Genomic DNA, 24,850 nt, shown 5'->3' with positions numbered 1-24,850 from the left:
ATTTTTATGTGGTGCAAATATGCTCTTGAGCAATTTGTTTTTCACTTTCAAGACGCCTTTATTGGATTATCAACTAATGCAAAGATCCATTATTTAATAATCAATATTCAAAGAAAATGCGGAATGTATCAAGTCAAAAGATAATGGAAGAAAGTCCAAAGTTTCAACTTTGCATATTAATTTGAAAGTACATGATCCCTATGATGTGAACCCCACCTCTTATACAACTGTTGTTACCTCTACCGTCCTTATAGCCCCTACGCCTCCTACCACCTTCTGCCTCTCCCTTTGCACATTGCTTGGCACCTGCTATGCTTGGTTCACTTGGTTGCCGCTAGCCTACTTACTTGCCACTCGACATTGCCTACTGCTTGCTTGCTGCCACCCAATTGGCTGGCTTGCTTGGCACTTGCTTGCGTTGTCATACCGCTACGCGGACACAGTGTGAAAAACTCTAGAGTGCATCGTCATTCGGTTTTTTTTATTAATTTAGAGAGCCAATGCTATATTATTCATTAATGTCAGTGTCCTTAGCGTGGATGGTTTAAAAATACTAGATTTTTGGACAAGTTTAGCCAATTTTTGATATTTTAGATATTATCTCTTGTAAACATCCAAAAACTGTAGATAACTTCTAGAATAGGATGACATGTAAAAAAAAAAAAGCAAGTGGCTTTCAGCCATTTTTGGGGGATTTTATACAAAAAGAAGGATTGGCGAAATCGCGAGACGCGCGATCGTAGTTTTTAGGCAGTGAACAACACTTCGAATTGAGAGAAGGAGTGATTTGGGAGAATTTTGACCAGGCATCCTAGTATTTTACCCCTCTTTTGGAGCCAACGGAAGTATCAGATTGGTGGTCTGAGCAGCAGAGAGGAAGCTATTATTTTATACACGTTTTTGGTGTACAAGAGATTTATCTTCTTAGGATGCAAAAATAAATTGACAGGCTTTATCTCTAGTGTTCTTAGGATGCAAAAATAAATTGACAGGTTTTATCTCTAGTGTTCTTCTACATCTTTTATTTCTTTAAACCCCTTCTCTTCCGTCTACTCCTCTCCTTGAATCTCCCTTCACTCTACTGTCTCTTACCCTCGTGGTAGACTTTCGACCCCAAACGCTCCGACAGTGGTGAACCCGACGTGAAAGTCGGCAGAAGGTGTGTAAAGATGGAGAATTTTGCTAGTTCAAGTGATGGTGATGCTTTGTAACAGATGATTGCTTTGTTGCAGCAACAACAACAGTTGTTACAATAGTAGATGCAAACTCGGTAGGAAGCGGAAAAAATTAATTCTTTAGCTGTGAATGCATTGCAAGCAGTGGGATAGGAATTGAAGCAGTTTAAGGGTCAAAATGTTTCGGTCTTCATCCGGTTGTATGAAGAAAATATGTTGTTTCATGGGGTACCGTAGTATGCATGGAGTCGGTATTTCTCCCGTTTGTTACATAGAAGAGATGCTGATTGGGCAACTTTTAAGAAAGCTTTGAGAGAAGAGTTTTTCTTGGAAGATGTAGGTACACTCTTACATTCATTTACAGCATTCATTCACTTTAGAGTTATGTTCTCTCTCTCCCTTCTTTTGTTTGTGTTTGAGTTTTGAGTTTTGCGTTTAGGGTTTGAGTTTCCAAAACCTTGGATTACACTCCACATCTGCATCACACACCCTAGGGGTTGGATCTACCATCTCCGCTCCTAGCACCTTTTCCTTCTCCACCCCATTCTCTACCTCTTTGCACCATGGTACTTCGTTAGGGAGAATGCTACCCTTTAACACAGTGCCTCTCACCTTTTAGCAAATGAGCATACCCATCACTCCTGGGTCGACTGTGATGGTCATCCCCCTCACTATCCCCAGCTTCACATCTCCCATGACCACTCGTACGCAAGGGTTTCCATCCTCAGCTTATGGTGCGTCTTCACACTCTCCTTGCGTTACACCTACGTAGGGATTTTCATTTGCTCCCCGTGTTCCCATCCCACCTCCTTGGTTTCCTCATGTGGCTACTATGCCCATGCCTAGTCAGCCCATCCCTACCTATGGATCCACCTTGCATACTACCCAAATGCTTGGTGGGCACTCTGGGGCCCATTTCCAAGTGTACTCCACTCCCCCATCCTACCCCCACTACACTTTTTCACACTATCCATCTCCGAGCACTACCACTCCTGTTGCAACGGCCAAGAATGCCTTACGGATAAGACATGTTTTGACAGGTCAAATTTCACTACTTGGTCGAATTTCATGCAACAAGTGCTTGAGTCTCAGGGTCATTGGGACCTCGTTATTGGTCTAAAGCCTATGCCGGACCCTCGACTAGGTCACCTTGACCCTTGACTACATCCGTCAATGGAGAGTCCGCAATGCTACAGCCAATGTTGAGCTGCTGCAGGGATTACTTCTTGAGTTTCACTCTCAGTTGCAGCACTTCCCACTCGCGTCAGAGCGTTGGGAGTCACCTTCTCGACCGCTATGCCTCTCGTGATCGTACTCGGCGCATCAATCTCGACTTTGAGCTGCAAGAGTTCTCTCTTAAGGAAGGGGATAATCTGAAAGTCAAGCTGACTGACTATAGGTGGTTTTTCATTCAACATATCATCTCCCAACCTCAATGGCCAATCTTCTACGAGTTTGAGTGCCAGTTTTTGCGTTACGCAAGGTTGCATGATCAAGTCCACAAGAAATCCTCATCACAGCCTTATTCAGAGTAGAGGGGGTTAGTGGCTTCTTCTTCGGGCGGGAAAACCACCAATGGCAAGAACTCTCTAGATGCGAAGGCAAGCCAATGAAAGGGTGACTACTCTTCCTCTGATGGAACCAAAGAATCATGACCTATCTGGCAGCAACTTCCTAAGAAAAATCGATTTTGCACACACTGCCAGAGAGCAGGCTATGTGGACGAGGAGTGTCGCTCCAAGGCCCAAGGTCTTTTATCTAAAAAGCCTCAGCAGACCGCTGTGACTTCACAATTCAGTGGGGCTACGCCTTCCGCTGCTGCTCCATCTGCTTCTCCAGCCCCCACAACGACTGCTGGACATATGGCACCCGGACAGCCTCAGTGGCCATCCTTCTCTACTTGTGAAGGATTGGTTGATTGGTCTGCAGGTTCCGTTCCTGTTGCACTTCATGCATCTATCTCACCTTCCTTCCCACCTTGTCAGACGTTCCCTTGGCAGAGCCCTGCTACTGGACGTACACGATGGTGGCCACCTTCTTAGACTAGCATGTCTCTAGGTTCTTTCGGATACCCTAGGTCAGTCTAACATTCATGTTTGGTACTCTCAGAGTTGGGCCCATAGGATTTTTGTCTCTACATTTTAAGTCTTCCGCTGTATTTACTCACACACACATACACATTTGCATCTTTGCACTTGTTCCTTCAGTTAGCTTTTCATTTTAGTTTAGTTTTGTTTTTGGAGCATCTCACTACTGACCTTTGTGATTGCAGACTTTGATCTCCTTTGCAGGTTTTGTTTTCAGTGTAGGGCTAACATGCAGGTTTGCCCAGTCCTACATGGGCTAGAGACTTGGGATGTGTGCCGTTCCTTCATGGTTTTATCATCCTTGAAGTTTTGCTCTTCTACCAGCATGGAGGCTTCCCCTCTCGAGGCGGATCGTGCAGCATCTCTCTTGATGCTATCATGGCGGTGACTTCTATCTAGCTCTTCTAGCTGGGATGCTTCCTCCTCCTCTTCATTCCTTATGGTTCTCGGCACCACATGAATAGCGACATCAGGCTCCTCTTCCTTCTTCGGTATCTACATCCAGGTTGAGAGGGGATTTCTACCCTTCTTGGTATTCTATAGGCTTCAGCACTTTGTCTTTGACATCGGCTTCTTCCCCCTGTTGTACCTTACCCTTTGCATTGCATGATTTCATCATCTTTGTACTAGGGCGCTTGGGAAGTGAAGGATTTTTCCACGAGGGACACCGTTCAAGTGGCACCTGCTGCATGAGCATTCTTCAGTATGTAGCATACTTTGCATCTCATTGTGCAGAGCACCACTTGCGCGGATTCTAAGCTGTTTCTACCGGCGGCTGCTGTTACCACACCACCATCCTTCTTCATTACATGGATACCTCATCACCTATTTTTCCTCGTCATTGACATCCTGAGTGGATGTATTAGCTTGTACTGTTTTGTGATGTGTTGGGTGTACCCTTCTTGCTCCCGTTTTCTGGGTCACTATTCCTCAATCAACCGCATCCCATAAAATTTACCACACTGATTCAAAAAAAAAAAACACACACACACATACACAAAAGTTCCATGTAGTTCCATCCGTCTTTGTAGGGCTTGGTAGACCAATGGGCAGTTGTCGTGCACCCTTTGTCCGATGCCCTCTCCTCTCTGGGATGACTTCTTGGATTCCCTTGGTAAGATAACCATCTCCTCTGTAGTCTTGGTAGGCCATTGGGCAGCCAACGTGCACCCTTTGTTCGATCCCTTGGCTGCTTTGGGGTGGGACGCCTTGGGGTACATCAACATCACAATAGCTGGCCTAACCTTTCGGCTCAGTTTTGGGCCTAAGATGGGGTGTTGAGCTAAAATATGCATTACTTGTTGATAAGCCTCTTAAACAGTCCCAAAACACACTAAAAATGCTCTTTTAGAGTGAAACCCTAAAACGGGGAGCGGTTCGAGAGAGTTCAGTGGAAACCCTAAAACGGAGAGCGGTTCGAGAAAGTTTAGTGAAAACCCTTATATTTGGGGCGCCCTTCCACATCTATAAATAGACAAGTTGCCCCCATTCAGCCATCATCCTTGTTTTGCAGGTTACACCAGCCCACACACCCTCTGTTGTTGTTGGCGCCCAGTTTCCAGCCTGCAGCCCGCCTCCATCTGCTGTCCAACCATCATCGACTGCAGCCACATCATCTTCAGTCTGTCCATTGTTGTGGGCGACAGCTCTCAGCTGTTGGCGACTGCTCCAGACTGTCCCAGACTGCTGTTCAGCCTGCTGTCCATCATTTCCAAGGTCAGCCAGCCTGCGTTTTCAGCATTGCAGGCCCTGACACTCTCAAACACTGTTTCAGGTTGCTGTTTACAGCAGACTGTGCACAATTTCCAGCCCCCGATCGGTGGTACACTACTGCGTTTACCAATTTCTAGCCTCCAGAGTGCTGCGTTTTGGTGACTAGCCTGCTGCCATTTACTATTTAGCACTCCTACACTCCGACTAGTGGTCACAGACTTGGGATCCGTCTTCGGTGGACGTCACACTCTGACATTGCTCTGCCCTTGAGCACACTGTACACTCTTACATTCATTTACATCATTCATTCACTTCAGAGTTGTGTTCTCTCTCTCCCTTCTTTTGTTTGTGTTTGAGTTTTGAGTTTTGCATTTAGGGTTTGAGTTTTGCTCTCTGTGTCTGTGTCTGTGTCTTTGTGTTTCTGTCGTGGTCATAGACTTTGTGTGTCCTCAATGCAAACCCTAGCAGCCTTCTTAGCAGATGCAGGACAGAGAAACAGAAGCAAAAGCAAAGGTAAGGAAAAGAGTGACATTACTTGCTATCACTATGGTCGGAAGGGCCACAAGAAACTTGATTGTAGGTATTACAAGAAGGAACAAGAGAGAAAGAATAATGTAGGAGAGAAAAAGGAGGATAAGACAAATGCATCTGAGGCAGCCAAAGGCAAGGAAAAGGCCAATGTGGTCTCCAGTGTGGTCAAAGACGAGCTTTCGGATACAGAGGTTTATGTACTATGTGCAATTGATTATGATGCCCTTGTATATTACATGCAAGATATGCAGATTACCAAGGCTGATGTGATTGATGCACTTTTTTCAGTTGATGATGGTGCCACTCAGACTTGGATTGTAGACTTCGGTGCCTCTTTCCATGTAACTCCTTGCTTGGAGTGTTTTGCTATGCTCAATACAGGCAGTTATGGAAAGGTGTATCTTGGAAATAACCATGCTTGCAGCATTGATGGAATTGGCACCGTATACTTGTCTTTAGATAATGGGCAAGAGCTTGTGTTGAAAGATGTCAGATATGTGCCTGGCATTAAAAAGAGTTTACTATCTGTTGGTCAGCTTGACTTGCATGGTTACACTACACTGTTTGGTGGTGGTTTGTGGAAAGTGAAAAAGGATTCCATGCTGATTGCAAAAGGAACCAAGAAGGGCACTTTGTATTGTTTGCACTGTAAAGCCTTGAATGGCAAGTTTCTTGTAGTTACTGAAATTGGATGTCATTTGGAGTTATGGCATAAGATATTAGGCCATATGAGCCAAAAAGGACTTGATGTCCTTATCTCTTTGAAGAGGGTTGATGGAAAAGGCTCTAAACTTGACTTTTGTAATGAGTGTCAGTTTGGAAAGCAAATAAAAATTCCTTTTACTTTGGTGTCTCTCGCAAGTTCAATGTCTTGGACTTAGTGCATTCTAATGTATGTAGTATGCCCGTGAAATCGTTGGGTGGTGTTGCACAACTTGTCTCCTTTATTGATGATTGTTCCAAAAAGATTTGGGTATACTTGTTGAAAAAGAAAAGTGAAGTGTTTGCTGTTTTTAAAACTTTTCATGCATTTGTGACCACTCAGACAGGTAGAAAGCTGAAATGCTTGAGAATTGATAATGGGGGTGAGTTCACATCTACTGAATTCAAGTCATTTCGTGACTTGCATGGTATTAAGAAGGGGCTTACAGCTCCTTACAGCCCTTCTTCAAATGGGGCGGTTGAAAGATATAATAGGACTTTATGTGAAAGAGTGCCGTGCCTGTTGTCCATTGCTAATCTCCCTCATGAATTTTGGGGAGAGGCACTCAAAACCAAACACATTTGCAACCGCTCTCCAAACAGTTTCTTAAATAATGGCATCCCTGAGGAGGTTTGGTCTAGCAAATTGGCCTCATATGACCATTTACACATATTTGGTTGTGATGCTTTTGTGCATGTTAGAGATGAGTTGAGGAACAAACTTGACCCAAAATCCACAAAGGCATTTTCATGGGCTATGGTGATGAGGGTGAATTTGGCTACAGAGTATGGTTACCTTAGTCCAAGAAAATTATTCGCAGCTGTAATGTTGTGTTTAATGAGGCAAAATTGCTGAAAGATACTTTAGCCTCTAATGAAGATATGAAAAATGTAAAATATTACTTCAAAAAATGAGCCTCATGGTTTGCTGTACCACAGGCTGAAACTCATGATCAGCCGGTTATTTTTGAGCCAGATGATGATGGACAGCAAATAGGAGCACAAGGAGGTCATGGACAGCAAGATAGACTTGCTGATTATGAAAGTGCAGGTGTTGGTAATGAAAATGAAGGTACTGTACAACATGAATTGCATGTTGAAAATGGCTTACAGCAGCCAATAAATGCTGAAAATAACATACCTCTAGATGTAGACCCAATTCTTGAAAATGTTGATCATTTGGTACGCAGGTCTACACGCGTAAGAAGGCAACCACATAGGTTTGACCCCTCCTTGTATTATGTGATGCTTATAGATGAGGGTGAGCCTCTTACATTCAAAGAGGCCAAGTCATGCGAATTCAGCAATAAGTGGGAGCTAGCTATGCAAGAAGAGGTTAAATCTCTATATGCAAATGATACTTGGGATCTTGTGTCGTTGCCCAAAGGAAGAAAGCCTCTTCCAAACAAATGGGTTTACAAAGTAAAGACAGTTGATGGGTAACCCAAGTACAAGGCAAGACTGGTTGCTAAAGAGTATGCACAGAAGGAAGGGATTGACTTCCAAGAGGTCTTTTCCACCTGTTGTGAAGATAACCACTCTAAGTGTGCTTTTTGTTCTCATTGCTGTATTGGACTTAGAGTTGTACTAAATGGATGTAAAAATAACTTTCTTGCACGGTGACATTGATGAGGAAATTTACATGAAACAACCAGAGGGCTTTGTAGTTCCTGGAAAAGAACAGATGGTGTGTAAACTAAAATGCAGTTTGTATGGGCTGAAGCAAGCACCACGGCAGTGGTACAAAAATTTTGACACTTTTATGCTATCTCATGGGTTTACACGCAGCCATGTAGATCATTGTTTGTACATGAAAAAGGACACAGATGGCAGCCCCATCATACTTGTTTTGTATGTGGATGATATGTTGCTAGCTGGGAAAAGAAAGACTAGCTTGGATGCTCTAAAAAATCAGCTGAAATCAGCCTTCTCCATGAAAGATTTGGGGAATGCAGAGCATATTTTGGGCATGAGGAATCGTAGAGATAGAATGCAATTGCTGTTTTTATCTTAAGAAAAATACCTTGAAAATTTATTGGACAGATTTAACATGGCTGAAGTTAAGTCTTTTGGGGTACCCTTACCTCCTTATCTTAAGCTTAGTAAAGCCAACAGCCTAAAAGATGACGTGGAAGAAAATGCTATGAAGGAAGTCCCTTATGCATTAGCTTGTGGCTCTCTTATGTATGCTATGGTTGCCACTTGTCCAGAGATTGCTCATGCTATGGGAGTTGTTAGCAGGTTTATGTCAAATCCTGGCAAAACACATTAGGAGGTTGTTAAGTGTATTCTTTGATACCTAAAGGGTACACAAAGAAAGGGTATTTGCTATGGGCAAAGTGCATTTAGTTTGCAGGTTTATTATGATGCAGACATGGCAGGTGAATTGGACACTCGTAGGTCCACTAGTAGGTATGTCTTTACAGTTGCTGGTGGTTCTATTTCTTGGTGTTCCAAGTTGCAAAATATTATCACACTAAGTACTACTGAAGCTGAATATATATCAACTACTGAAGCTTCTAAGGAAGCTGTATGGTTGAGCAGACTTGCAGAGGATCTTGGCATGTCTATGGGTACTGCAGTTTGGGGATGTGATAGCCAGAGTGCTGTGTATTTGGCTAAGAATGCCATGTATCATTCATGCACAAAGCATATAGATGTGTGATATCACTTTATCAGACAGATTCTGGAAGACGGTTTAATCACATTGAGCAATATCAAAACAGAGGACAATCCTAGAAATGTTCTCACTAAAAGTCTAAGCAGAGCTTAGCATGAGCATTGCATACGACTAGTGGGAGTTGGTTAGAGGTTCACTTCGGACCTTTAAGTGGGAGGTTGTTGGGATAAAGGCCCGTTTGACCTCCGTGTATAGTACACACACACTATTTAGTTGTACATGTGAATGCACCCTTAATATGTCCTAAGTGTAAATGCATTTTATTCTTTATGTACGAATACATTGTTGGTACACTCAAATCTAATCGTACTTTCACTCTCCCTCATTGACACTCACCGTCACTCTCTCACTCTTCTCGAACTGCTGCACATCCCTAGCTGAGCTCCAACAGAAAATTACCAGCCAACATAATATAACATAAGGCTCACAAAGAATCTCAAAACATTTCTAGATTATCATATGACATGTCTATTTCTCATGAGCTCAAGTCATTTGGCAAAACCAAACCATATAAACCATGGCTAGGATATCAATGGCATCATAACATATGCTGTTATCCACAAAACCAACTGAATACCACTGAATATTAATGATCATACATTGAAAACCAGCATTCATTAATCAGTCCTTGATTTCATTAATCAATGCAAGTGTACAGTTTCAAAGCTGCAGTGAAAACCATATCCATCTGCATGCCAAACATAGTGACTAGTACATGGAATAGTAATCTCCTGGCAAACATACTGTTAGCTATAGTACCCTGAATGTATGCTGAATGCATCCGAGATCCACTGTATTTAAAGCTGTCCATCATTGAGGAGTGGAGGTGCTAGCTCCCTCATGAGTAGTAGGCATAGTAACATGGAACGAGGAACGGGAATGGAGATGGGGATGGGGGACGACTAAAAGCAAGGAATGAGGACATGGGGTGGGACATGGGAGGGAACGACATACATAAATATGCATGTGATGTGGTGGATGGATGTGTGGGCATAGTAATAGGGGATGCCCATTTTGTAGCTTTCCATCCTAGTCCCATCCCCATGTTAGAGCCCCCTCTCATGGTAACAGGGGATGGCAATTCATTATTCTTGTCCCCGTCCCTATTCCCATCCCTATCCCCAAAACCGGTTTCATGTTACTGTGTGTGTGGGTGAATGTATACTACCAAAGAACATACAAAAAAACCACCCCCTAAAAGACACCCACTCCATCCATAAAAAAATAAAAAATAAAAAAATCCCATGTTAAAAACGTCCCCTAACAAGGGACGTGACAAGGGGACGCGGTAGGGGACGGCCAGGATTGGGGGACGGCTGTTGGGGAGGAGACAAGGGACGTCCCCATCCCATTTTGGCATCCCCATTCAGCCCATCCGTTCGGGACGGCGTTTCTGCGTTCTGGGGCCTTGGGATGATTGTTCAGTATTACCTAATGCCATTAGGTAATACTTGGAACCCTTGCTTTGTTGAACTTGATTGAGCCCGAACTAAAGTTGTCTCTAACTGGAAAGCATCAAGGTAAAGCTGCAACAAGTGAGGATGGTTTGCCAAGTCATCCTCGCCATGGTTTGCCAAGTCATCCTCCTCCATCCATTTGGCATCCATTGGTGAATAATTGTGAAACTTCACCAAGTACCTTCTGGAAACCTTACCCCTTACCCTTAATCTTTTGCTCTTTGTGTGCCAAAATCTACTTTGGTACTAGTATTTTATCTAGCTCTTCAATCTCAAGCTGAATTTCAGTAGACACATTCTTTGGTGCATCACCATGAAAAGGCCTAAGCAAGCTTGCATGAAAGGCATTGTGTATCTGCCAATGTGAAGGCAATTTCAGCCTATAGCATGCATTGGTGATCCTCTCCAACACTTGAAATGGTCCATAGTATCTCATAGACAGCAGCTTTGGATATATTTGCTCTTTGTTCTTCATCTTTTTCAACTGTGCCTTTTCAAAATCCAGCAATACATAATCGCCCTCTGCAAAGTGCAAAGCACGCCTATGATGATCACCTGCCCTGATTTTCATCTTTATTTTCAGATTTACCCTTTTTCTCATCCTTGGCCTTAGTGATATGTGGCCTAGCATCACTATCTTGGAATCCTGTATTCTTTCCACGCAGCAATGTGTCGGCTGTAGTAGCAATTTCTATAAGTTGAGACATGCTGGAAACAATGGACTTAATGCAAAAATCCTGAATACCCTTTGGCAAACCACAAATATACTTCTCCACTTGTTCTCATGGAGGGGTATTGTGTGACTGGTAGCAATGCATCCCAAAACTTCTTATTATACTGATCCATGTTCTTGCAATCTTTGGAATTTAATTTATTCTAGGCTGTCATAATGTCTACTTCAAAGGTACTAGTCAACCAATTTGAAGCAAAGATTTGCTTGAATTGGACTCAAGTGGTAGGTGACTTCCCTAAGCCCTTGAATAAGAAGTGTAGACCACCACTGCAATGCATTTCCCTTCAAAAAATGTGGCTGCCTTTCGTATCTTAGATGCCTCTATGAAGTTGCCTCTAGAGTAGGTTGCATCAAATTGTTAAATAAAAACAAGTGCTTTTAGCCTATCTTGTGTACCATGAACTGTTGAATAAAAACACTTTTGCCACCTTCAATGGACCTATGGGAGTCAAGTTATCATAAATAGGTTGTTGCAAAAAAGGGTGCATTTGCTGTCTTCACATGATAACCGGCACTATCAGATGCTCCTACATGACCAACACCAAATCCTTGTGCTCCAATAGTCCCTGGGGGTGTAGATACATATCCACATGGCCTATTTTGTGCGGAGGCATCATGCCTATGCTCCCATGCATGGGATTAGCATTCCACTTGCGTTACCCAGATACATTGGGTGTTATGAGCCGTTTACTGGTTGTTGCATTTCATAGGGATTTGAGCTATACATTCCCATATGCGGTGCATGTCCAACCATAGCATGAAAATGATACCACCACCAAAGTATTCTTGCCGTCCCATGCTTGCATGTGCATAATTATCTTGTTGCCCATGTTTCCACGGATTGGTACTACCAAGTTGCCCATGGATTTGCACTTGCTGCCCCACGAGTACCAACTATTTGTGCTGATCAGGCATTTTGGGCTCTTCCAAAGAAGGCTCAGGCATTTCCTTAGGTTCTTGTGGCTGTCCCGAAGCTATAGAAGGTGTCTTTTTCTCTTTGCCTTTGCTGTCCTTCCTCGGGGCATTCACGAATTGAGAAAACTCGGGATCCTTTGGCAATTCAACAAAAAGATTTGCTACTGTATGCATTCGATCCTTGAAGCTATCATCAAATTCTTTCGAATTGTTCAGCCCCTTGTTGGTCATCAACCTCTTTATGCATTGAAGTGCCAACATTTGGGTCATTTCCCACATTTTCTACTTGCTGTCCAAGTGAGAACCATGCCCAACATCGGTCGTGCATTTCCCCCTTTACCACGTGATTGACCAAGGAGTGATGTATCCTCTCCACTTGATCCCATATCACCATGTGAAGACATGCTTGTTGTAATTGACTGCTGAGAGCAATTTCAACACTAATGCAATAGTCCCCAGCTACAATCAAGTGCAATGGGCCTACCAATTCAAAGGATTTGATGGTATCTTGGCAATGGAACCATGCAACCAGCCTCCCTTCCATGGATGGGTGGTAATTCCTTGATTATAACTTAGTTATAGTAGCAACGTTTATTACAAAACTGAGAAATGCAAATTAACTAACAATCTTGGACAATGGACACCGTATTGGCCCCAAAATTGGTGCTCCTTTCAGTATTTCTTTAACTTAATTGAAGTAGAAGTTCATGTACAATGGGATTTTCCCAATGCCTTTCAGCATTCCAACTCCCCTTTGTTATCCAAAATGACCAGTAAGACTTCAATCTGATTTGCCCCTTGATTCAGGTAGTCAATTGGCATTCACCCGCTTTGATGGAGATGGAAAATGTCCCAAATTCATTGATTTGCTGGTCCCTCCACGTGAATTTAACTGAAAATAACTTTAGCCTTGTCGAATCTAAGACTTGGATCTTCCAATTTCTAGTACGCTTCTTGAGGTTGCTGCTAAACCCTAATTTTTACTGATTAGAGTTTATGGCAGAGAAATTTGAAATTACTTAGCCTCTAGTGATCTCAATGTTATAATCTTCGAAGAAAGGCTATAGAAAGGTTGGGAGATGAGAGAGAATGCTGAGGAGAGACAAAATTCAGACTTTCTTTGCGAAGAACTAAAGAAAATCAGTCATTTATTGCTGCTGCCCCGTCAAACAACCATGGAAGATGTCACCTACAGCTTAGGACTACCAGAAAGAGTGCTGCCCCCTTTTATATGCTGTCATCTACACTAGAAGGATCTTGGGTTGTTGTCACTTGTTTCTGGAGGGCTCCAAACTGTTGTCACATATTGTAGGATTGATTCTTGGTGGCTACGAATCACATCAGCAATCTCTCCTTGCTCTTTGACAGTCTCCTTGCAGCCTTCTAATTCCATTATCAGCATTATCAGGTCTATTAAATATTAATTTTTTGTCTTTAAATATTGAAAATTAATCTAATAATTATTTTGGTGCTTAGAAAAATAATCTAGCTAGCAAATAATTAAATTGGCTAGGCAACTTCCATTCCGGAGTGTCTTTGTGTCATCTTTGACTATCCGATTGGCGTGAGGTACCATTAAATGCCACTTTTCTAGTGTCACCAAAATTGACACTTATGGCCAAATGAATGACCTAGGCTAACAACTGGCACCAGATACCACCAAGTACTTGTGCAACATAACTTATAGTAACTTTTGCCTTTGACATCTTGTGATTTCCTCGGGTCATGGACTCATAAATTTACTCTTACCTTAGTTACATCTCACATGTGCAACATTTACTTAACCATGTGATTAAAAATTAATTCTCATGTTAAGTGAGGTTTCAAAAATACATATTCTCATGATATTGACATTGAATGAAAAAAGTATACTCCTTAAATTGAGAAAAGTTGGTAGTCTCATGTGTGAGAGCAAGATTGGACTCTTTTTTCTTCTTCTTTGATGCAATGTGCTTGTAATATTTAGTGATGTTGTGTCCTGTCTCTTGGCAATAATTACACCTTTTAGGTTTGTTGACTATATCCTTTGAAGGGTTGGAAGAGGGTGTACTAGCATGGAAGGTGGTCTTCAATGGAAAAGGGGTGGAGGTAGAAGGATGACCAATATGAAAGTTTGCTGATTTTTGACCAGTAACCTTGTTTTTTACCTTCGGTTTGGGTTTTTCACGATGATGGGTGGAAAAGGCCAGTTTGGTCGCCCTGGTAGCATTGCGATTGAGTCAGCTTTGTTCTTCATGCAACAAAAGAGACACAAGCTGATCGAAACCATAGGTAACTTGGGTACCCATAGTTACCAACTGCAAGGTGGTAGCAAAATCTTGATATGACTTTGGTAGACCATTAAGAGTGATGGAAACAAGTAGATTATTTGGAACTTTTTCATCAATATTTAATAATTGTTCAATAAGATCTTTGATGCGGGTGAGATAGGCATTCATATTACCCTCATATTACCTTCTCCTTCCATGTGAACATCTTCTAGTTGCTTACATAGGTAAGCAACCATACCTCACTGCGCACTTGATATAATGATGCAAGTTTTTGCCATGCATCCTTGGCTGTCTTGCATGATCGGATGTGTCGAATGATACCTCTCTTCACCAATAAAGCAACTAGGGCATGTGCTTGAGGGGGGTCACGGCCATCCCATCAAATTTGGTCTTGAGTGGGAGTCGTTGAAGAAGAAAAAGATGGTTCAACATCATGAGAGCCACCATGCAATGTAGAGAAGCCGGCCCTTGCTTGGTGGCATGGACAATATGCTATAGATTCTTTGCAATGAGAACATGTTGCATCATGTATGGCTGCATTGGGTAATTGGTGCCGTCAAGCTTGTCATGGGTGCCAAGCATGCCCTATAAATTATTATTATTATTGCTGGCCATGAGTGGAAATTAGCAATAAAATAATATTTTTTGAGTGAAGAGAGAGAAAATAGATGCCCGAATAATAATAAGCCATTGATAAATGAGATGTTGCCCACCTCAACAAAGTCCAATAATACGACGAAAAATAATTTTTTCTTGCTGTTTTCCTATTGAGAGAAATATGCACAAAATAATTATTTTCAGAAATAAAATATTACTTGATCAAAGCGGCAATCAGCAGTATGCTGAAATCAGATAATAAACTTGAAAGTGCTCCGATAATGTGAACAACAAATAAATATAATGAAAATTTACTCAATAATGTGCTGAAATAATAAAATTTGTCTTCAATGTCCGAAAAAAACCAGGGACAGCAGCTAAATATTATGATCTTTGAGAACGTTGAGGCCAAAGGAAATGAATCGAGGCAAAAGCCCCAAATTTCGGGTGTCTCGGAGGTGGAATTGGGTCAAAGCCCTAAACTTGACCCGAAAATTGAAGGGAAATTGAAGAAATTGGATAAAATTTTTACCCAAATGTTGTTGAATGCCATGCCACAAGGTGAATTGAGACATGATATTGATGGAGTTTGATGAGTTTCAGAAAAGCCCCAAAATTTCCAAAGAAATTGGGGTGAAATTGAGCTCAAATGTTGAAAAGTCCCTAAAAAGCCCCAAAATTGTTGAAGACTGATAGTTAATTTGTTCGATTTGATGAATAATTTGGTGAAATAGATGGAGAATCCTTGAATTTTGTTGAAAGTTGGACCAAATTGGGTGAGTTTGGTAAAAACTGCCAAATTTGGTATTGTGCTTATAAGGGGACTTGTGTAGAAACAAGGGCCTATTGCGGAATAAGAGATGATAGATTTAATGTTTTTGAATGGATTTTACTGTCAAGGTTGTCGATGGCAAAAAGGGACACATGCAGGTGTGGCAAGTGATTGATGCGACAGAAATGGCCGCGGGTAACATGCGTGATGGTCGACTGGCCAGTCAATATGGAAAAAAGCGATGACACAACAAATGGCAGTTAGTGAAGAGATGGACAAGTGGGACTTTGACGTGAGACGGCAGGTCAGTTGGCCCAAGCGTTGAGGCAGCAACAGGCCAATGACAACTCACGATGGTTTGGTGGCGATATTTGACAGCTGTAGGCAGTGTATAACAAGTCGCAAAAAGGCAGTAGTTGTTGAGGTAGTGTGTCAGCATGCAGGAAAGCTTGATGTGGCTGTGCGGAAAGCGAAGGCTGAAGCATAGGTCAACGTTAGATCGTGACTGGTGACATGTCATAGATAGGGGATTGATAACAAACATTAGACTCACAAGCAGTAGGGTGCAACTGCAGATGGTCAGCTTTAGGTGGCATTGCAGATAATAGGTGGGGTACAACACAAGGCAAGATTGCTGCTCTGCAGAAGATTGGACATTGAAGGGTGAATGGGCGAAGATGGCGGCATAGAGTGCAATCACTGATGGAAAATATAGAGCCAGCGTAGGGGCAATGTCTTGTGCGACATGTGGCCAAGTTCAAGGAGCTCAATGGCAAGGGCTAGTAGTGAATGATTGCAAGTGATTGTGAGGGCAAAGGAGGTAACTGGTTCTAATACCACTATTGGCCTAGGCGTGGAGCAATTGTGCGATCAATTTAATGGAAAATGAATGCAAATGAAAGTTAATCGATGCACAATGATACTTGATCATGAATGAGAAGTAGTGTATTAATGAGAGAGAGAGAGTACAACACTCAAGGCTATCACATTGAATAATGCCACACTTATGTGCTAATGAGGCACAATGTGTTTTTATAATAAAAAATGAAGCCCTAACTGCTTAACAATTATAGAAAGCCCTAAAATAAACCCTAACCCTAGTGTCACTTAGTGCCTAGGACATTAAGGGCAACAATTGCATTTAATGACAATTTAAATGCCTAGGGAGCCCAGATCATGGATCAAAGGGCATCAATGTGTAGCCTATAAGATGGCCTACAAAATGTCCTTACCAAGGGATATAAGCTCATCCTGAATATTCTCCATTTTATTGATGTGATACAAATCGTAGGGGCATTTGTGATGAGAGAGAGTTGTCGTAGCTTCAACTTAAGAGATAGATAATGCCTAAATGTTTGGATCTAGTAGGGAGTTGCCAATCTTTTTCAAATATTTGTGTGGGTGCAAATATGTGTTACATGCATGAGCATAGAATCTGTACAACTCAAAAAGAGAATAGAGTGGGATTTGGCATTCAATTGATCCCATAAAGCTACCAAGTTTGAGGTTGTACTAACACATGGATCCATGGTAGATCAGGGTAAAGAGATTACAACAAGATTCTAAAGGTTGTAGGTATCGATTGACTTTGCATGATCATAGAGGGTAATTAATCCCATCTAGCTTCTCAGATGTGGGTAGAGAAGGTAAAACATGCACGTGCACAAGGGGTACCTCTCAATCAGGGGCTTGTAGCCCTGGATGAATGTCGAGGTGGAGAATGATAGGATGGTATTTAATTTGAATGGTCCCAATCCACATGATCCCCCGAAGTATATGTGTTGGCCATATATGTCCTTCAAAAGTACTTGCAAGGAAATAAAAGAAGATGCTGCAATTGGGATGAAAAGCAACTGATAAGTGATTCATCATGAAATTGGGGTCCATTAGTTTACTGTACAATAGATACAGTGATGTCAGTAAGAGGGATAGATAGTATCCGATGCCGAAGGTAGCACACGAGATTGGGGAGCGGGTTGGACTTCCAAAGTAGAATGTTAAGGGCTACGAGTTGCAAACAGGGCCTAGTAAATGCTGTAGATGGAGGGGAGGGCCCGAAAGCATTCAATCTTCCACAAAATGCAATGTTCCTATCCATGAAAGATGACATCAACACTTGTAATAGGCCGCCCAATAGTTCTGAATGGTTGCCCAGCTGAATAAGTTAGAAAGAATGTCACTTAGGTCAGTAGGATGCTCCCTAGGTGTGGATACTTGCTGCTTAGGTTAGTTGGAGGGTCCAAACAACAAAATATAGCTCTTGGAGGTATGAACTGCACAAAATGCAGGCTAGATAGGGGTTGTGAAACCAGCCTTCTTCGTCAAAGAGGGTGGTAATAACCAGATTAATCAATAATTATAGCAAGAACAAAATTCATGTAAATTGCAAATGCACACTTTTACCACTTTAATTTTGGACAATGGCTAACATGTTTGCCCTAAAACTGGGGCCTCTTGAAGTATTTCTTTAGCTTTTATTGCAAATGGATGGAGTACAACTGAGGTTCTTTCATCTCCTACGCTAATCCAAGTGCCTCTTGCTGTCAAAACTGAACAACAAACCTTCAAACCTATTTTTCCCTTGGTTTGCCTGGAGATTGGTCTTTACCTTGCGCCTTAAAGACAAATTAAGTGCCAAATTTGATACAGGCTGGTAGCCTTTTGAATCTCTTGGAAATTCTTTAATTTCAGCTGCTAGAATTCAAGCTCTAGGCCCTCAATTTTGAGTACGCATCCTTAAGTGGCCATCAAATTCTAATTTCTGTTGTAAATTAGGGTTTATAGTGGAGATTTTTCAATGTCTCCACATCTAATGACTCAAATGATTAGATTTTGCTGAGATAACTTAAGAGATGGCTGGGGATGAGAGAGAATGCTATTGAGAGAGAAATATCAGAGTTTCAACGCCAAAAAGGCTGAAAAACTACAGTTGCCTTGCTCAAACATCCATGGAAGTTGTCACCTACAGCTTAGACCACCAGAAAGGTTGTTGCCCTCTCCTATATATTGTTATCTACACCAGAAGGACCTTGGGGGGTTGTCATCTGCACTTGGAGGGCTCCAAATTGCTGTCACTTGCTGTAGGACTGGTTCTGGCTGGTTGCAAATCACATCAGCAACATCTCCTTGCTCTCTAATAGTCTTCTCGTCTCTCACAATGGTTGGACTCGGCTTCCTAGCCGCAAAAAATGCTTATCTCACTTGCATGGGCAAGTTTTGCCAAGTTGCAGCCTTCTAATCCCATTTTCTAGCATTATCTAGCTTATTATATTCATTTTAAAAATATTAATTGTAAAAATTAATTTAATAATTATTTTGTTACTTGCAAAAATAATTTCACCAGCCAATAATTAAATTAGGTAGGTTTATTTATCTTCGAAGTATCCTCAAGCAATTATTAGCCCTTAGACTGGCATTAATTAATTAATTAATGCCTAGTCTTTAATATTACCACAAATAATTGTGGCCAATAAATTGGTCTAGGCTGAAATTTTGGCCCTGGGTACCACCTAGTACCTATTAGACATAACTTATTACAACTTTTACCTTTGGCATTAACTGCTATTTCAAGATCTTGGGTTCCACATTGTGAAATAATTAACTTGGACCTCACATGTGTAAGTCACATTATCATATTTGATTAACTTTTAATCAAATGTTAAGCAAAGCAATAAAATTTAACGTCCTCAGGACAAGTTATCCCTATAAAATTGTAGCAGTTAGGGGTTTAAGCACAGGCCACTTTGCATTGGTTGATGATGAAATTCAAGGTCTTCACACTTGAAAACGTTGCCTATCTAGTTGCAAAAGTGAATATTTGCTTCTATTCAATGATCTTTGGCTTCCACATGCGGCTTTGATACCATGTAAGAGTGTGTAGCAAAAAGGAAAATGATCACGAAGAGTAGGAGATTAAATCAACTTAGGAGAGAAGAAACAAATTGACTGCAATGATTGAAAGAGACAAGGTTGCAACAACAGTTAGCCCCAACACCCAACATTGAGTAGAGGGATGAGAGAGAATGAGGATTGGCTGATCACAATGAATGTCATGAATGAATGATAGAATAGGACACCTATAAACAAGCAAATTGGGGTTGCAAGTGGTAATCAAGTGGCCTCCATCTAAAGTGCATAAAGCACATAAAATGACAGACAAAGACAATGTTAGAGCTACTAATGTCCTTGTTTGACTTAGATCGGGGCTCACAAGCAAGAGATATGGTAGAAGACGCACGTCTGCTAACAAGATGAAATATGAGGTATAACCACCTTGCCATGTAGGCATATGAGACCATGCTTTGAGTTGATAATCGGAGTTAACTTCAAGAAAACCATATTGTAATATCTAAACTATGTGAGTATATTCTACATCCAAGAGATAAGCCTCTTGTAACTTCTCAATCCAATTACTATGCAGGTCCATGATAGAAGAGATTTTACATGCCCACATTCTTGAAAGAGAATTTGCAACCACATTGTCTTTGTCTCTTGTATGAGACATTTCAAAGTCATAATTTCGTAGTGTAGCCAATCATATTCTTTGCTTTTGAGTAGTTTTGTTTGGGAGAGAAAATATTTGAAGACGCTTTGATCACTGTTGACTCTAAAACAACTGCCATAAATATAATGATGTCACTTTTAGATAATATGAACAATGGCCAGCATTTCTTGATCATAAACATTCATTTGTATCTCTTTGTTACTCAACTTGTAGCTCTCAAAGGCTATAACACCATGATCTTGTAGTAGGATTGTACCAATATCTCATCCACTTGCATCACATTGGATAGTGAACTCCATAATGAACTCCTTGGAGAAGTCAAAGTAGGCCAATAAAGGGGCTGGAGTAACTAAATCCTTGAGCTCGTTGGAGCTCTTATCCACAATAGCATTCCAAAAGAATACTTATTCAGCCTATTAGTAAGTGGTGCTGCAATTGTAGCATAGTATTGAATAAACCGTCTATAGAATGAGGATATCCTAAGCAAACCTCTTAGAGAAGTTGTGTTTGTGTAGGCCATTCCTTAATGCACTTGACCTTCTTTGGATTAGCCTTGTTTCCTTCTTTCGTTACAATATATCCCAAATATTCCACTTTTGTTTACATGAAAGAACATTTACTTTCTTGGGCAAAGAGTTGGTGCTTGTGAAGGATATCAAATACCTTATATGCAAGGGATGCTTTTCCATAGACTTTTTGTAAATAAGAATATCATCAAAGAAAACCAACACAAACTTGAAAAGGAAAGCTTGCAACATATTTTTTCACGAGACTTTGGAATGTAGCGAGGGCATTGGTTAAATCCAAAAGGCATTATGAAGAAATGACAAAGGCCACGATTAGTCCTAAAGTTTGTTTTGACTTCATTATCCTCTCTCATCCTTATCCTCTCTCATCCTTATTTTATGGTAATCCGACCTCAAGTCAATCTTTGTTTAGTGTGTTGATCCTTAAGCTCATCAACTCTTGGTATATGATAGCGATTTTTTATGGCTATCTTGTTAAGATCACAATAATCTATGTATATGCAGATGCCATAAAGTTTCATCTTTCTTATTCACTAGTATGACCGCTGAAGCATAGGGTAAAGAGCTAGGCTCAATGAATCCCATAGTTGATAATTCTTTGGTTTGCTTCACAACATAGGGAGGCTTGTTGATTGGTTAGAGTGAGGTTTCAACTCTATAGGGTGATTAATACTTGTCTTGGGAGGTAGGGCTATAGGTACTTGGAAAATGTCATTATACTCTTCAAGTAGAGTTTTGAGGGTTGAGTCTTTTGGTGAATTAGTAGGCCGATCTTAAGTTTCCTTCTTGAGATGTAGTACAAATAGTGGAGACCTCTTTTTAAACTCTTTTTTCAATTGCTTGGGAGTGATAAGTTGAAAATCTATCCTCTTTTATATTCCATCAAGATATATAAGAGTTCCATTTCAAGAAAACTCCATGTAGAGCTAAGGAAAAGCCATGATAATCTTATTTAATTATCTTAACCAATCACATCCCAATTCTATGTTAGTGGTGTTAATCTATTCTTGGAATGTTAGAGGTAGGATAAAAATTTCAGTCACTACCATATGAAAGATCAAAACTCCGCCCGTCGCGTTGCGTGCTACTCCTGCCTCGACTGTCTCGCCATGTCACCATCGCCCGATCAATCGCCGCCTTTACCTTGCCTTGGTCTTCGCGTGCCCATCTGCTGCTTGCCCTGGCCATCGCCCCCCTATCCTCGCCATCTGTTGCTTGCCCTGTCACCCCCCTTGCATGCACTTCCGCTTGTCTGACAACTGCCCGCCGTCCGCCCCTGCCTGCGCCCCTGTTTGCAGCAGTACCCGACCTGCTTTCCCCTGTTTGCGGATTAGTGGCGTGCTTGCCTTGCCATAGTGGACCTTGGATGAAGGAAGAAAGAGGCTTAAAGAACCAAGATGCCATGGCTTTGCTGATCGCAAAGCTGAGATATTGAAGGAGGCTTTAAAGAACCCCCTGCGCTGCCCCTGTTGCCTCCGCCCTGTAGGACACGGTCCTGCCCCCCCTTTTCCAAAACCCCCCCCCCCCCCCCCCCCCCAGTTGCTCTCCCTTTCTCTGCAACAACATCCCCCCACATTGGTAGCAAAGCAATGCGATGGATAGGTCCTTAGCAGGGATACGCAATGGAAACTTGTGGTACGCCGACGCATTTTGCTTGTGCCCCCTTGTCAAACACCTTGCGCATCATCCTCTGCGAGGAACAGCTCTTAGCTGTCTGTGCCACAGAGCTGGAGTTGGAAAAAACAACGATCTTTGGTCAGGTCGTTGGACACTCCCCATCGAGGGCCCAGATGCGGAATTGGCTCCACTCCACGCTGCGCAATGATATAACGTAGGATCGCAGAGACAGTCCTCATGGGCCAAGGGATCTTCATGGTTCGACTCACCTCTATGGACGTAGCTTGTGAGTTAGTGGAGAGCTCACCCTATGCCTCCACGAAGGGGGTCATTTACATGGTTTCGTGGTATAGCGGCTTCACAGTGGAGACATTTGCGCTCCATAACAGATTTCTCAGACATCCAGTCACTTTACGTTTTTCCGGACTGGCAGTAGAGTACGAACTTTGGATGGCTCTTCGGCACAGTTCTTCCTGTCTCCTTTGCGGATGTAGTGATAGTTGCAAGAGTCCCAAAGGTACGAGTGGCCGGGAAAGACACAAAGAGTATACCAAAGTTCTTGGAGATTGAGGTAGGAGGTCACTCCTTTAGGCAACAAGTCATTGTGATTGGGCAACCAGGGCAGTGTCTACGCTGCCACGACTTTGGGCATCAGGCAGTAGATTGCGCGCATTTCGGAGCCAAGGCAGCTCCACCGACACGCCGGTAGGTGGACACTGACGGCTTTACACGGGTCCAAAGACGACAGAGAGGGAGACGGTAGGAGGAGCCACAACTAGCTTCTCAGACACAGCTACGACAGCAGGGAGTAGGAGGGCGAGCAAGGGCCCCCCGGTAGAGCACTCTGCAGCCCCCCTTTGTCCGCCCCACCCGATAGGACCGCAATCCCCCACATCCACCACCCACACCCATAGACTACCTCATTTGAGATCCCACAAAACAAACCCCCCCTCCTCTCCCCCCCCCCCCCCCCCCCCCCCCCCCCAACACCCGCTACGTACCTCCGACCACCCCACCATCCCTCCATCTTTATACTAGGTGGTATTTGGTGCCAATTATTACACTAGAGATGTGGCATTTAATGATACTCAATGTCGATCTCATGGTGAAAAATGGCATGGGGACACTCCAAAGATGAAGTGATCTATCCAATTTAATTATTGACTGGTCAGACTATTTTTATGGGTATTGAAATAATTATTATATTAAAACTCAGTCATTTTAGAATGAAAATAAATACAATAATGTGGATAATGCTGGAAATTCATTGGGAAAGGTTGCCACTTGTTAAATTTTCCAAAGTGAGGCTGGGAAAAACGTGGGGAAGGCTAGGAGAGCAAAAACAAAGGCTTAGAGAGAGAGAGAGAGATTCATTCATTCTTGCTGGAAACACATTGTGAGGAGCTGGATCAGCCATTGTGAGTTGAGTTTCAGCCATTACCAGCAGGCTTTTGTAGATTTGGAGTAGCTGACAGCTTGCAGGAGATCCTAGGCAGTTGGGCAATAGTCTTGGGCTAAAGACATCAGCAGATTTTGGGTCTCCAGTTGTGGACGACAACATTTATTCCTGTTGGGTCAGGGCGGTAGCTGCATTTGATTGATTTTTCAATCATTTCCTGCAACAAAACTTTGAATTTTCTCTCTCCTCAACATTCTCTCTCATTCTCTAGCCATTTTACAGCCTTGCTTCAAAGATCTCACGTCTAGGATTAGATGCGAATAACAACAAAACTCTTTGTTGAATCAATAAAGGATCCACAATTTACTTGATTCTTGTGTGCCCCAAGGAAGGACAATAAAGGCAAAGAGAAGAAGACCTCTTCTAAAGCTTTGGGACAGTTGGAAGAATTGAAGGAGATTCCGAAGCCTTCTTTGGAAGAGCCCAAAAAGCTTGATGAGAATAGATAGTTGTTACCCGTGGGACAACAAGTGTTAATGCATGTCCAGCTTGGTAGTGCCAATCCATGGGCGTATGGTTAGCAAGGTATTCATGCAAATGTAAGCATGGGGCAGCAAGGATACTTTGGTGGAGGTACTATTTTTTCATGCTATGGTTGGACATGCAGCGTATATGGGAATGTAATGGCTAAAGTCCCTATGGTATGCAACATCCAATGCATGGCTCACAACACCCAATGTATTTGGGTAATGCAAGAGGAATGCATAATCCCATGTATGGTAGCATAGACATGATTTTTGGGGCACAAAGTGGGCCATATGGACATGTATTTGCATCCCTAAGGACTATTGGACCACAAGGATTTGGTGCTGGTCATGTGAGTGCATCTAATATTGCTGGTTTTCATGCAAATACAGCAAATGCACCCTTTTTGCAGCAGCCTATTTATAATAATGTGACACCCATAGGACCGCCAAAGGACTATGATGAAGGTGGCAAAATTGTGAAGTTTGAGCCTTTCAGTGGTGCACAAGATAGGTTGAAAGCACGTACTTTTACTCAATAGTTTGATGCAGCCTATTCTGGAGTCAACTTTACAGAGGCATCTAAGATACGCAAGGCAGACACATTCTTGAAGGAAAATGCATTGTAGTGGTGCTCTACACTTTCA

At 42.2% G+C, this 24,850-nt stretch overlaps 1 protein-coding gene across 2 annotated transcripts in view; it reads left to right on the top strand.

The window, feature by feature from the left end:
* LOC148027832 (Phosphoglycerate mutase family protein) overlaps nucleotides 1-24,850 on the top strand; it is a 63,204-nt gene that overhangs the window by 3,178 nt on the left and 35,176 nt on the right. The window lies entirely within an intron of this gene.

The sequence above is a fragment of the Lygodium microphyllum genome, chromosome 12 (assembly GCF_053477565.2).
Source record: "Lygodium microphyllum isolate KBCC chromosome 12, Lygodium_microphyllum_v1.1.10, whole genome shotgun sequence".
Lineage (NCBI taxonomy): Eukaryota > Viridiplantae > Streptophyta > Polypodiopsida > Schizaeales > Lygodiaceae > Lygodium > Lygodium microphyllum.
This window is presented reverse-complemented; position numbering and strand designations above follow the sequence as displayed.